This window comes from Rhea pennata, chromosome 2, assembly GCF_028389875.1.
Source record: "Rhea pennata isolate bPtePen1 chromosome 2, bPtePen1.pri, whole genome shotgun sequence".
Taxonomy (NCBI): domain Eukaryota; kingdom Metazoa; phylum Chordata; class Aves; order Rheiformes; family Rheidae; genus Rhea; species Rhea pennata.
Genome location: NC_084664.1, coordinates 114,427,007 through 114,441,048, shown reverse-complemented (window position 1 = coordinate 114,441,048; position 14,042 = coordinate 114,427,007). Strand labels below are relative to the sequence as shown.

The 14,042-nt window shown below is 42.4% G+C and overlaps 1 long non-coding RNA gene across 1 annotated transcript; it reads right to left on the bottom strand.

Annotated features, from left to right (window-relative positions):
• Positions 1-5,041: 5,041 nt before the first annotated feature.
• LOC134136331 (uncharacterized) lies at positions 5,042-9,217 on the bottom strand. The gene is made up of 3 exons (XR_009957480.1): positions 9,184-9,217; positions 8,212-8,263; positions 5,042-5,201 (listed from the first exon to the last, which is right to left on the bottom strand). It is a non-coding gene; the product is annotated as an uncharacterized LOC134136331 (long non-coding RNA).
• Positions 9,218-14,042: the final 4,825 nt, after the last annotated feature.

Below are 14,042 nucleotides of genomic sequence, written 5' to 3'. Positions count from 1 at the left end.
TCTTTGATTCACACGTTTTCACTTGTTAGGAAACAGAACACCTTTGCTGTGAACCAAGACCAGAAGGAGCTCTCAGTAGAGAATAGGGCAAACAAAAGCGCTTGAGGGAAGCAGGGCAGTTGCCCACTGAATCTAGAGGCTCCAGGATTGTGCTCTGTGTTTTTAGCATCATGGCAGCTTTTAGGTCCACCATCACTTTCAAGTCAGCTGGTCTGACTGAACATGTGACTGCTAAATGCAAACATGGAGAAAAATTCTGAAAAAATATCCCATGATGTCATATGATGTCACAAGATGACACCAAAAAGCAGTCCTAAAGAAAAGAAAAACTAGGAGGAAGTGAAAAGGTTTGGGCCTGGAAAAGAAATGGCAGAAAGGAGTTCCAGAGAGGCTGGATAATAGGGTGGAGTGCACGAAAGCTGGATTTTGCTTGCTAAATGCTGGCAATTTGAAGGAGAAACACGCTTTCTCCGTAGGAAGCAGCTCATCTCTAAAAACTTCAGGGTGGCTCATGGTCACTAAACCTTGCAACATAAACAGTCCCAGAGCCAAATACTTCCTTAGCAAAACTTAAATTAATTTAACCTCGTACTCTTAGAAATAAAGTCCATACTTAAGAGAGGCTGAAGAGATGCTTTGGTTCTTGCAGTCATTCCCTCGTCTGCAGTAGGGAGAAGCCAGGGAAAAGGTTTTGATAGTTTGCAAAATGTTAAAAGGAAGGCACAGGGAGAGCCTGGCTGATAGGCTGCAGTTTTTCTTAAATTCTTACAGCCATGTCTGCAGATCCCCAGGATACAAAGCACAGAGTTGGCTCATTGTAACCACAGGGAGAAAGGATAAATGGCTTATTTTGGAGTGATACGCATGTAGACCTCATGCCACTGGAGAATGTAGCCAGGCTATTTTTAATGTACTGCTTCATTTTGCACCTGCTACCATTACAGAGTTGTTTTTGTTTCCATTAGAACCACTTGTCTTGAGGAGTGCTTATAACTGTGCTATGAAATGTAATTCTGGTCTAGATCTTAGTTCTTAGTCCAGGAGCAAATGATTTTTATCATTTAAAAACAGAAAAAGGGTAGCATGGCAGCATTAAGGGCCTATGGATTGGCAGGGAGAGCATTTTGAATAATTTTACAGGATTTTCATAATAGTAATTCCTGAATGGCATTTTAACATAGCCTCCTTTATTCATTCTGAAATGGAGCAACCCAGGGTTCAAGGACCTGTCCCTAAGGAGCTTGCAAAACCAAAATTGCACCAAGAGTCATTCTCAAGTACTTAATCAGCCACAATATTGCAATAAAATGATGAAATAAGAGATAAGAAACTTCAGCCCTTTTTCCCACTCCCACCATGCAGAGGGCCAAGTGGAGCTTAGCATCCCTTTGAGAGGTGGGAGTCTGGTGCCTGGCACAAAGCTACATTGCCTTAGATCACACATTCCCAAACACCACCTCAGTGCAGTGCCAGGAAGAAACTCTCACCTCAGCAAACTGCCAGAGGCCGTGAGGGAGGACAACACAGACATGGTATTGCTTACTGCTTGCTCTCAGCCACTGTTTTTGGTGAATACAAAAACTGTTTTGGTTAAATCGTGCTCATATCAGACAGGCAGCTCGATCACACTGTGAGAACCATCACAGGTGCACCAAAGTCCCTAAACGTGGGTATCCACCAGTTTTTCTTGGTATTTCCCCAGATAATACCAAGGCTGGAGGTCTGCAAATGCCATAAATGGCCCACAGCCATGCTGTATGCACCCCTGTGTTTAGTTAAAGGCCTGTCTGAGCAGGGTTGTACTCTCTTGCTCTCTCCATGGAGCAGAGACCAAGACCAGCAAGCCACTGAGAGAAATAACAGCATTATTTGCAGGTGTTTTCTTTCTGCCACACGAAGCTGGTGCCCTTGCAGTCAGCTCTGAGGCATGGTATGCTTTGCTATGTCAGGAATGATCAGTGCTGGGGCAATGGCCACAGCCCACAACGCACCTGCAATGCTGCAGAGCACACACCAAGCCTGATAGACATCTAGGCTTTTCAAGCTGGGCTTCCTGGAGGCCTTCTGAGTCTGACCCCCCCCCCCCCCCCCCCAGCAACACTGTCTTGCTCAGGACCATTTGTGTGTTTTCCTCTCCATGTTTGCACTCTTGTCTGGGTTGTTTTGCAGTCAGTATAATAATGGGAAAGCTGAGTATATATCACCTCTGTTATTAATAGTCCTTATGAAGACTCCACGTCCCACACATTCTTGTTTAAAACCACGAAGCAGGACAGGCATGAAGCTGGGTAGCTGTTCAGGGCAGCTACTCAGTGCTGCATCATTACCAACTGGCTTCTGAGGGGAATCATTCCAGAACTGTAATGAAAATAATCTCTGGGTGTGTTTTTTGCCCTGGGTGGCCCAGGGTAAGTCAGAAATGGTGGTGCAAATCCTCAGTGTCAAATATACTCAAGAAGACTGGCCCTGTACCTTCACAAATCAAGCCAAATTCCTACTCCCAAAGCACTCTGAATTCAAGTCATGGTTTTAGGTCCTTTATCTATATACATTTAGACAACAAAAAGGCTAGATTTTCCCCCTAAATATTAATTCAGACTTCTAGACCAAATTTACTTCTGCAGTCATTGCACACTTTGTGTGAATTCCTAAGCAATGACTTTGCTGGCAGTTGTCTTGCCTGCAACAGAAGTGCTAGTCATTGACAGCCTAATTGCAATAATTTCTGTCAAGAAATCACAACTAATTTTGCGTGTGATTGCAAGTTTTTGTAGATTTGGAGTTTGTAAACATCTAATTCAAAATGTGTTAACCTAATGAGATGCCAAGAACGCAAGCCAAGAGGGGCTGTAGCTCTTTTCTTGCTGTATCCTAGTAAGGGAATCCTCACACTGTAGCAGTCCCACTGGGAGAATCAGACTCAGGCCATTGAGTCCTTCTTATCACGGCTGCCTGCCAAATTCTCCTTAGGAATAAGTGTCACTTTGTGGTACCTCTATTTTCCTTCCCAATAAAATAATAATTTGGCAGTGCCTGAGATGATGATAGTAAATCAATGTAAGACAGCAGAGGTTACCAATAAATTCAACCTATTTATCAGGCAACGTCAGTCAGCTATGTTAGCTGCAAGCGGGCATAGGCTACTGTGCTCTTGAAGTAGTTTGTTTCTGAGAATGAGAAAGTAGGTAATGTTGTCAGGGAAAGAGGGGAACAAGAATTCTCTTCATATGGACAGGGAACTGCTGGATGCTGACTTGCATCTGCTGCATTATGTCACACACCATGGCTGAACTACAGCCACAGAGGACAAAAATCAGGTGTCCTCTACTTTTTCTAGTAGAACAACACATTTGCATCACCCACACATGACTTGTTGTCCAGCACCCAAAGTCATTCTCTCTATTTCAACCAAAAATCAGTATGGAGGCTTGATAGTCCTGCCTATGCTCTTGAACAGAAGTATCCAATGGGTTAACTCTAGCAACTGATTTCTTTCCTGTGATACTGAAGAAACACGAAGTCAACGGAGTTCTTGATTCTCAACATCCTTTCGGTCCTGCAATGATGTCTACTTGACTGCTGCTGGGCTCAGATTCCCATCATGGGATTTTGGAACTTTGATGGAGATGCTGGCCTGCAATTCAAACTACATGTGCAAATCACTCCCACTGTATAGATTTTATAGTGTAGGACAGCAAGATTTTCTTTGAACTCAGGATGACAATTTTAGCAGAAGTCTCCCTCTTCATCTTATGTCTTTCTTTTACTTTTCGTTACATTCTCCCACTATATTACAGTGCTTTTCAGAGAGGGAATAAACAGGTTATCTTAGGAACAGAGCACAGACTTGAAAACTGCCCTCTGTTTTCATAAAAAGGCAAAGTTTTTCAGAAGGATAATCATATTCGGAAATGATGTGGCTAAATGTTATCAGGTTGTCATGGTGATTGCAGTCTTTTAAAAAATGTCTGTATTGTGGTGCACTAATGAGCAATATATTAAATAAACCAAACAGTACTTGTCTTCTCAAGTATTATTCATATGCACTACTGAATTAAATCTCTCTCTTTTTTTTTTTTTTTTTTTTTTTTTTTTTGCTATGGGAATACTGTGCTTTGTCTTATAAACACTGGAACTGAACTCAGGCAATAAACAAGAGCAGAGATAACTTCATCACCTTTGCTATATTTCATGCTACTGTGTCAAGCTGAATCTCACAGCAACCAGTCCATAGTAGTCCACACTGAGCATTGCATCAAATTGCCAGCAAAATTAAATGTGTAAGCCAGAACTTCAGAACTCTAGTTTCTGGCACTCAATATTTTGTCAATCTCAAATCAAGTGCAGTTCCCACTGCAAATCTCACTAGTGTTAGGGTTTACATTTGAGTAATGTGCAAAAGACATGGGTGCATGGGTGCACAAGTCGGACTCCTTCTGAGTTCAGTCCTTTACTATCTTTACTACCTCGAGTCTTTAAAATTCATCTTCCGAGTCCCCTAGGCCCCGTGTGGCACCTGAGGGAGCTTTTCCTCTCCTAAACAGGGTGTACAAAGCATAGAGATGGAAGTATCTTTTAGCATTGACTTACACGTTGAGGCACAACCTGCTTTTCAGAAATCCTTTGGACTGTTAGAGCTCTTCCCTGGCATCTCCCCTGAAACTTCTCCCAGAATGCATTTTCCTACTCTGCCCCAACCCAAGAGGACACATGTGTTTTGGAGGGCCACTGAGGTCACCCCAAGGGCAAGAAGACACATGAAGATATCCTAGGAGGGACAGCAGTCTTTTTTAGAAAATCTTTGAGAGTCTTGAGATCTTTTAAATCTGAGACTGTGCCATCCCAGGTTCAGACTTGAACAGGACCTTTAATGCCCTCAGAACACCCTCCAGACCCTGCACTAACAGCAGGAGTAGCTCTGAATGATGTAGAGGATAAGATAGAGCTTAGCTCTGTCCAGACAGCAATCATAAATCACATTTTTGCAGAAAATTTTCAGGCGATATACTGTATTATTTTTCTAGAATGAAAACCATGTGTATGTTCCTGATGATCTTGACAAAAGCTAAGAAGAAAATCTCAGATCTTTCAGTCTCTTCTGGAGCCTCTTCCTCAAGGAAAATCCTTCAAAATCCACAGGATCTTCATGAGCTCAGTTATCCCTCCTTGCAAGGCAAGTTGGCAGGTAAGGGGTGAGAGAGCTGAAAATGCACCATTCAGTTGTTTCATTTTATGTGGGGAACAGATGACATTATCATGTACACTTAACTCTTTATTACACTTAGCCACTTATCATGTACACTTAGCCACTATATCACAGGGCTCCTTCTCTGCTATTCACACTATAAACTCCCATTGGCACCCCATTAGTTCTCCCTGTTAAAGGGAGACCACATTGACTGGAACACAGTAACTAGAAATTGCATTAGTTAAGTCTTCCCAGGCATTTTGCAACTTTTGTTTATAGAGTTGTTTAATATCATGACTCATTCGCTTTATTTTTGTTCAGTGAATAATATTTTGTGCTTATATGTTTTCTTTTTGTAATATGCGCAACTTCGTAACATTCCCTCTGAGCACAGATTCTCCTTTTTTCAACTTTGCTCTACTTAAATAGATTTTTAAACTTGTAAACACTGTTATTGAATAATAATGATTCATTAATGACACCTAACTATTCTCAATGTATATTTTGTATGTCAAAGGAGTAGTCCTGGCTCTCCCCTTGCCCCTAAGTTTCTCCTCCCTCCCCCCAATGGAAGGAAGGCTATATTTAGTTGGAGATTTAGGTCAATCTGCAATTCCCACTGCAAATTCCTTTCCATCAGCAACTACAGCCAGAAGGTCTGAATAAGGAAAAGGTTTGCACTTCAAGTAGTACACCAAGAGGCTTCCTGTTTCCCTCAAGTTTCAGGTTTGCTACTGTTTGTGCAAACTGTACTGTGGCTGGTACTAGACTCTGCAGACTAAGTGGCTGCTAACTCATCAGTGTTCTGGCACTGGCATCAGACTCTGGTGCAAAAAATTGTCTGATGATGGCCCTTCCAGAAATATAGGCAGTGAAAGCAAGAAAAGCATGTCTGATCCTGAAATATTTCCAGAGGAAAGTGTCAGAGAGGATAACTCTGACAGGACTGGCAATCTCTCAGAGAAGGAGAATGAAGTAGAGGAGAGCAGTTTGTAAATCACTGCTGAGGAAAGTACAGTGCGAGGAGAGCTCTGTGTGTAGGGAACAGAAACACACAGCCCTGCTTCAAATGCAGGCAGGGAAAACAGGAAGAAAAGTCTTATATACCCTGTGTTCTCTCTAGGCTTTTCAGTAGTCCTTGCTTCATCATGCTTGCTCTGCTGGCCTCAGTAGCTCCCTGTCCTGAAAGCTCCCTTTGCCTTGATTTTAACCTAAAATACAACAAAACAGTGGTGCACACTCTGCATTTCTTCCATGAGCCATACTGCAGAGCCCACGTGGTGCCTATTCCCAAAGGAGCAGCCCAGCTTGGGAGGAGAGCCATGCTTGAGGTTTTTGGAGACCAGGGTTTGATCAACTACTAACCACAAAAGCTCTGGCTGAGCCTGTAAAATGCAAGCATTTTACTCACCTGCCTCTTGGGCATCTTGAGGGGATAAATATTGTAAAGCCTATGAGATGCTTCAATGTTATTATACTAGAAAGCATGTAGTACCAGAGATTAGATGTGTTTGCTATATTATTCCTCTCTAGAATGTAAAATGTAGTTTTACTAACTATTTCACAACAATTCATGTTCATGTTTTTACCCACTGTTGAACTGTCAGAGATACTTTGGATCCCTTCAGTTTCAGCTGGATTTTAACACTTTAGTATTTGTTAAAATGAAGCCAACCACTTGCCTATCTAGTTTGGATGATGTCAGTGTATGTGTAAAATGTAAATGATAAAGACCCTCCAAAAGTAGGTTTGTTGTTTTTTATGGTCAACCAAGGAAAACAAAATGACTGTATAACAAAGTTATCCCTAGAGGAAGAATGCAGTGAAGAGATGCAGTGAAAAGATCAGCTACATTTGTTAGCTTGCAAAACCTTGCTTTGCAGTATTCATTCACATCAGTAATTGTAATAAAGACTATGAGTCTGAACAAAAGCCAGATAATGCTGATGGAGTCCTTCATGGAATTAACTAGGCTCAGGAGCAAGTTGTATGTTTATAAAGTCTTTGCCCTTACTAAACGTTTGCAGGCTTGACTCCAAATGTCTTAGGTGTTATCACAAGGAGCCAAATTTTCTATGCATGTCCACAAAGAATATGCACATTGCTGTGGCCAGAAGTGCTCACCTTCCATAGACCCAAGTGTACAAGCAGCCTGATGGCCCGTCTCTGAAGATGACTCTGAGTGTTAGACCTCTCTTTCAGTTCTCCAGTGCACACTGATGAAATAGGGCTGCCTCCAGCTTCTATATCTCTTCATATTTTCTGTTTTCTGTCTCAGGCTTTCTGTTGTTTCTTATGATTCCCCTATCTTGGATCTCCTGAAGCTATATAATCTATAGTTTATACCTCAATGATGTGGACTGGTGTTGCCACAGAAATACATACACAGAACATATTTCTGCCACCATAGTCATTATACTAAACAAACAGGTTTCGTAGAGATCTTCTACTAATAATTATACAATCCCAAATATCACACAATATTTCGTCAAATGTCTAGTAATTGCAATCAGGGTAGCTAATTGCCTTTACTCTTGTTCTTGCCCCAAACTTCCTGCGTTAGCAAAATGTATTTATAGAAGCTATGTAGTAAGTGCACTGTACTGATTGAAGTGTTGGATGTAGTTCAGTTATTGTTTATGCTTTACTGTTTCTTCTTTCTTTGTAATTTAGGGACTCTGGAAAATGTTGGAGGTGGGTCAGTATGACGCAGTTATGGTGACTTCCTAATATGCAATGCTCTTCTCATCGTGTGTATATCTGTTATTAGGGTTAAAAGACCTAGCAGCAGTGATAGGCCCTTTCCAAAATGCTGAAGTCAAATGCTTTCAAACTATGGAAGAACTTGGTCCAGATCCAAACTTCACAGCTTGGACTTATCTCCATAATGAACCAAACCAACACCCAAGATACGAACAGCCTTGAACTCAGATCCCAGATAAGGAGGTTGTGTGCAAACTCTTCTCTTAGACTCATGATCTTTTCAGAGAGGGACTTTCATAATTTTCAACGGTACTGCCTACCTCGTCTTTGGGATTGCCTTTAAGCGAGAGGCGACCATGTCTTCTGCTGCACCTAAGGAACAGACTCAGTGAGTTAATATGCTTCAGCGCGAAGTCACTTTGAGCTGCCACAGAAAATGAGTTGAGCTGAGTCGGAGGCTTTGCCCAGACTTGATTTCCAGGCACGCAACAGGGTTCTGCTGGGCAAAAAGTAACTTCCAGGCCGGGGCAGTAGCTAATGGCTGAGGCCAGTAACTTCTTTAACTGCTTCGATGAGACTTGTGAGAACATGTCTGCCTACACCCTTCTGTTGCGCTCAAAACTATGCCATGAACTTACACCAGAGCAGAATTTGGTCCCATTTCTAACTGTCAGGGAACCAATTGACAAAGACCAGTCTATTTGTATTGCTAGTAAGTATATTTGCACGATTCCTTTGTGGATATTTTTTAAATGAGTCAGCTTCTGCAGAAGAAAAAACACTGGTTTCACCAAGAAAATACAAAGGGGTTTTTTTTTTCAATAATATAAAATGTCTCTCCATTTAATTATTTCCTAAGAGCTCAGACTTAAAAATAAAAGGCCTAAAAAGGAGTTGCCGTATGCTGGTGTGTCTCTGGGATTGCTCTTTATTTACACTAAAGCAAATAGGATCAGGATTTGACCTGATGGTATGACTACTAGCATTCCTGTAAATTCCAATTGCAATTCCTCTTTCACATGTAACTTGGCTTTTCCCAAAGAAGCCTGTCTGGTGTTTTATTTTTATGTTTGGGCAGACTGGCTTGTTGTCTCTGGCTTCTCAAGAAATGCCGAGGTGGAACAGACAGAACATCAGCTCTAGGGGAAAAAGAAATGGCCAGTGCTTCAGTGTAAGCCTCCTGCCTTTCGTCAGCTAATGTCCTACTTCTGGTGTTTGGTACCGAGGCATTTTTTCCCACCCACTTAGGCCTTGATGGAAACTAAAGGAAAACAAAATAGAATGTTATATACCTGGTCTGTGGATCATCGTGTCCTTCCCCTACTCAGTAGATGTTTCTTTAATTGGCTTAGTTAGCCCCACACACACCTTTCAGCACTTCAGGAACGACCCTTTGAAGAGAGCCATGTATAGAGATTTAGCTGACATTTAGTGACACTAGGCTCTACAGTCTCCAAAATATGACTGATGTCACTTGTTATGCTCCCTTGGGTCTCTGGGGACAAAGCCACTCTTACCCTGGAGCATGCATTGACAATCTCAAGATAACACTTCTTTGACAGAAGCAGGGGCCCTGTTCCAGGGACTAATGTAATCTGTAGAAAGTTTCCAATCTGGGCATTGTTTGTTATTTATATTTCATATCTGGGGATTACATTTGCCTTGCTGTGATTTTAGTAAGAAAGTTGCTAATAAGAGCAAAAATAACTTTTTCTGCTAGAAGGATGTGCTGAGAGGTCTATATTCTGATGGAGGAAACTTTATTTAAGGTGAACAAATTCAAATGAACTTAAGGAAATAGTCACAGCCTCTACTCTTACTTTGCAAACAAACCAACTGCCATTTAGAAGACTGGGAAAGAGATATGAATTAAATTGAACTTTACTTTAACTAAATTAATTTATAAAGCCCACTCTCATCTTGTAAATACCCTTCATAGCACCAGTTGAGAGAGTTGAGAGTTGGTTTATTCCTTACCCCCACAGAGAGGGCTGGGTTTACTAATGCTTTATTTTGTTTTTATTCACCATTTGATTTTATTTTCTTTGCCCAGACAAAAATCATTGGAGACAGGGGAGGGTGAGCTTCTACTACCCTGCTGATATGAAAGGACACTTCGACACCAGTCTGGTCGAGTCCCTCGTGCCAAGAGGAAGACCTGTCAAGTGGCTCCTGTCTCAGACTTGCCTGCTGCCAGGCCCGGCTCTCGCAGCCCCTCTCCCGTCATGACCCCATGATCCAGACACCACACTGGCCTCACCATAATCCCCCTTATCGGCTGGACAGCGTGATGATAGGGGAGCTCCCGTGAGCAGGAGGCCACGTGTACCCTGCCTTGCTGCCTTCAGGACGCCCACCAGTGAGTGGGCATCCCGCTGGTTTGGTGATCCACCTAGGAGGGCTTCCTGAGGACCACCAGTCCTCAGCTGGACCCCACAGCATCCCTGCTGCCTTTCTCTGGCCAAATAGGAGAGCAGGGCAAACCCCATCGACAGGAAGAGCTGCTAGGAAAAAGAAACTTGCCAGCTTGCTTTGCAGCTAGCTCAGAGGCTGCAAAATGCACTGGGATGGGAGTTCCCTGGCAACATCCCCGGCATCGCTACTAACCAGGGTTAGGGGGGCACCTCAAGCGCTCAAGGAGAGGGGGTGAGCAGGGGCAAGCACTGTGGACACCCGGGGCACAGAGCCCATGGGAAGAGGTGTCTTAGGAGCTGCAGGCACACGAGGGCGCTCGGAGAAGGAGTCATTTCACGCTCCGGACAGTGCGGCTCATGGGCCGCCTGGACACGGAGCAGAGTGGAGGCCAGGAGGCTTTGCAAGGCATTGCTCTTGCCCGCTCTTTTTCTCCAGACTTGCAGCACATTTTTCCTAAAGATGACTTTATTATTATTTTTAAAGAGGAGTGAAATAATAGTTTGTCTCTTAAAGACCAAAGGCTAAACCAACTGATAAAATTCAGCTGCTATCTGGGATAAATGCAGCTGAAACTGCCAAAACAAGCCTGACCTCACTTCCTGCATGCTTGCACCAAAGGTTTTCACCAGAAATTCAGCACTCAGCAAAGCAGGGTTGGCACTGAGGGAAAAACAGGGTATATACAATGAGGAAACAGTATTTCAAAAACTACTCCATCCTTAGCACACTCTTTAAAATACTAATTTAATCACTGAGGTTAATAATTTATTAGTGACAGCAAGAATTTCAAGAGATGAGACTAGAAAAGCTTGTCAGTTTGTTTCTCCACCTTCCATGAAACCGCTTTGCTGCTTCTAAAAGCAGAGAACGCTCTCTCCCATGGGCAGCATCACAGGGTAAGGGCTCCCCCATGGAAGTGACACTGCTTACTGGCTCAGAAGGAACAATTAGCATCCTATAACCACCCAGTCCTCACCAAAACACCAGAAAGCACCTGGTGGTTACTGAGAGTCCACTGTGCAGAAACCTGAAATCCTCTTCTGCAGCAGGCTAACATTTTTGAATTAAAAAGCTAATGGAGCAACCTGGGACTGATACAGGGGTCACATAAAAAACCAAGCCACTGAGCAAAGTGGTTGCCTGACTCTACCAGAACACAGAATTAGGTTACTTGAAGGACCGAGGGCAAAGGCAATATTGGAAATCATTATTGTAGATGTTGTCCAAGATATTCAGGTAGGCTATTGCAAGGTAGAGTATTTGGGACATTACTGTGAAGGGCATATCCCTCTTGATGAGTACATAGTCATTCCCTGGGCATGGTAATAAAGGCTTTCTGGCAAAGACAGTGCATGGACATAGACTTCTCTCCTCCTCATTCAGCCCTCAGAAGGTCAGGTTTCCAGAATATTTTGGGTCTACTGCACATGGACAAGCTGATGGTACTGTTCATGTGATGGAGTTCTGGACACACAATGATAGAGGACATCAGCCCTTCTCTGTCACTGGGAGAAATTAGGAAATGTGATGCGGAAAAGTTGTTCACTACTGATTTTAGGAGTGTCTTCAGGTGTGAAAAGCCTAAAGGTCTGGTACGTGCATTGGTCGCTGTGTAAAAACAAAGTGCCTGATTCACAGGCACTATAGTTCTGTTTACCCTTCTGCCTTGTTAATTCTTCAGCTGTGAATCAAAGGCCAGTGCCCCTGTACAATAAAACAGGACACATGTGTGCATGCAACAAAGACTTTTCAGAACAGACCTGAGTATGAATTTCACAGAATCACAGAATCAGAACCGCAAGCAATGGGATGGCTAGACTTAATGGATGCACTGTTTGAAAATGTAGAAATCACCAAAAATTGGCATATTGGTGTCTATATACCTCTGCAGCTACATACCTCTCAAGTAAGGACTCCAGTAGTAACTCTGTCACAGAAGCAGCTTGTATTCACATATGTCAGCTCTGTGTGCTTATTAAGAATTGCTTTTTGTGACTGTTCTTGCTGTCCATTCCCTGCCAGTTCACAAAAACTAAGTTTGTATTTCCTTTCCTCTCAAAGTGCCCAGACTCAGTGTCTGGAACTGATATTGCACATGCATATAAATGACTGTGGGTATGCAGAAGTCCCTCTCTTCTCTTTTTATGTTATGACTTCTGGGTTCAAAAGACAATGGTAAAAAATCCAGGGAAAGAAAATTTAGAAGTGGCTTAGAAGGATTTCCCATTGCAAAAATAGACTTTTTACACATGGAATTTAGGGTTGCTTCTCCCAGAGATGAATGCATAAACTGTGAAAATTCTTTCACTTGCCTATTGCCACATCAAAGAAGTAGTGGGAATGAATTCTCAGTATAGTTCAAGTTAAATTAGAATACATTCCAGTAAGGCGTTTTTGTGTGTATTTTTTATTTTTAAATCACAGTGTTCCCACTGTTACTGAAAAGACACTTCACTTGTAAATAAACAGATTCCCAGCCTTGCTCTATTGCTTTCTATGGACACAACTGCCAGGGGTTACATTTCTATCAGAAACACCCATCTTACTGGGTCTGTGGCTCTTTTCTAAGTAATCTGTTACTCATACATGTTGATTTTAGAAGAGTTCTTCACTTTTTCTGGTAAACACAGCACATCATTCTTGTATGATTCTGAAATTAATGTTTGTAAGTTGTTTGGGAGATAAGCTGTCGTTGTTAGGTGCTGTTGTAGTGAAATTCATAATGTCAAAACACCATCAGTCTTTCATTTTGGGAACAGGGACATCATACAGATATAACACTGCTGAGATCACCAGCTACCTCAATAGTTCCTGAAGAGGTGCATGAAAAACACCTTTCTAACATATGATTTTAATGATCTAAGATGTGCCATGAGGATTTATAATGAGGGCTAATGAAATATCGTTAGCAATTCTCCTCAATGCCACATCTAGAACAAGACTTAGAGAACAATCCTAGGTGACAGCAGGCTATATTGATTAATTAATTTATTCAAAATCTTAAGGTTTAGTGAGGTCATGGTCAGTCAGTTACTCACAAAAAGAGGGAGAAATAGCATGCTGAAGGGCCAGCAGTTAGGAGCAGAGTGCCATATGATTGCTGCTCATGAACCTTCTGTGTAAAAAGCCTAGTGTAAAGGGGAGGCATGGGCAGGCTGAGACGTGAAGAGAGGTAGGACTCACTTTATAAGCAGAAGATCAGCTGCAATTCCAAGTCAGCACATACAGTCTTGAGGATGACTCTGAAGTTGACCCTATTACTGTTTGCCTAATCTGAGATTTTCAAGATCCAGTCCAGGTGCAGTGTATGCGCATGCAACAAAAATATAAACCCTTGAGAAGAGAAGGTAGGAAAGAAGAGCACTGCAAATCTTTTCCATCCACATAACCTTTAGGATAGGCAAGTCTGGCAGCGAGCTGCTAAGACTGTCAGAGGGATATAGCACACCAGGCACAAGGAGAGGCTGAGGGAATGGAGTTTGTTTAGCCTGGAGAAGAGAAGGTAGAGTCTAAATACTGTCTTCAGTTACCCCCAGGAGGACTTACAAAAGACAGAAAGACAGTCTTTGCAGAATTGCACAATGAACAGACAAGAGGTAATGGTCACAAGATGCAGGAAGGGCAAAGCCAAATTAAAAAAAGGAAAAAAAAATTTCACTCAATGAGCAATTAAGCCATGGAGCCAGAGACGCTATGCAGTCTCCATCCATAAAGATTTTCAAAACTTGACTGGACA